At 44.7% G+C, this 1,321-nt stretch overlaps 1 non-coding gene across 1 annotated transcript; it reads right to left on the reverse strand.

The window, feature by feature from the left end:
- Positions 1 to 1,005: 1,005 nt before the first annotated feature.
- On the reverse strand, positions 1,006 to 1,112 carry LOC118486132. Its single transcript, XR_004877988.1, has one exon. It is a non-coding gene; the product is annotated as a small nucleolar RNA R71 (small nucleolar RNA).
- Positions 1,113 to 1,321: the final 209 nt, after the last annotated feature.

Below are 1,321 nucleotides of genomic sequence, written 5' to 3' on the forward strand. Positions count from 1 at the left end.
ATATGTGTGCTTAGTGTTAGTAAATATCGTGTTTTATAAATTTAAAACTTGGCTAAAAGTGTAAAAGGGCTTAAATATATATCTAAAAACATATATACACTAACACGCATCAAGTTTTTGGCGCCGTTGTTGGGGACACAAGGATTTTAAGAAAGTTAGGAATCCACGGCCTAATCATATTTTTATTTTTCTTTAAATTTTTAGGATTTTTTTTTAGATTTTTAGCTTCTGCAGAGCTCAGCACGGGGCCGTGCCTGGTCGGACACGGGCCGTGCTCAGCAAAGTTACTGGCAGTTTTTGTTTTTCAAGTTACAGAAGGCTGACCACGGGGCCGTGCCGGTGCAACACGGGGCCGTGTCCAACTTCCAGTAACTGGGATCTGGAAAACAATCACTGTATTTCCTACCACGGGGTCGTGTTCGCTCAACACGGGGCCGTGGTGAACCCTCTGACCGACATTCTTTTTTGTTTTTATTGCAGGACTTGGAACCCGACACCATCCTCACGTAGTGTATGAGCTCCAGTTCCAATAAAGACATAAAAGAACCACTAGAAGAACCCGAACGCTTTCTCAGAAAAAGGTTAAAAGCCAAAAACCAAGAGAAGGTTTCGGGTGATCCACCCCCAATGGCGGACCAACGTACCCTTATAGATTATCTACGGCCCACCGTAGGTAATCTAGGCGCCGCTATCAATGCTCCGAATGTCGAAGCCAATAACTTCGAGCTTCGACCGCATTTGATACAAATGCTCCAAAACTCCGCAACCTTCCACGGGCTTGCGGACGAGGATCCCCATCTACATATAACTAATTTCTTAGAAATATGTGATACCTTTCGGATCAATGGGGCATCAAACGACGCCATCCGCCTCCGTATGTTTCCATTCTCAATGAAAGACCGAGCGAAAGCTTGGCTCAACACCCTCCCAGCTGGATCGGTAAACACCTGGGATGAACTAGCCCAAAAATTTCTATATAAGTATTTCCCTCCTTCTAAAACTGCTAAATTAATGGCTGAAATTAATACATACTCACAAGAGGACGGGGAATCCTTATATGAAACTTGGGAAAGGTTCAAGGAGCTATTACGCAAGTGCCCCCATCACGGCCTCGCAATATGGCAACAAGTATCCACTTTCTACAATGGATTGTTGCCACATACTAGGCAGACACTTGATTCTAGCTCCGGGGGACTTTTAGGTAATCGACGCCCACACGAAATATATAATCAAATTGAGGAAATTGCTCAAACCAATTTTCAATGGCACACTCCCCGGGGAAATAAGTCTATCGCCCCGGGCGCCCATAAGGTCGACGAAA

The sequence above is a fragment of the Helianthus annuus genome, chromosome 13, assembly GCF_002127325.2.
Source record: "Helianthus annuus cultivar XRQ/B chromosome 13, HanXRQr2.0-SUNRISE, whole genome shotgun sequence".
NCBI lineage: Eukaryota > Viridiplantae > Streptophyta > Magnoliopsida > Asterales > Asteraceae > Helianthus > Helianthus annuus.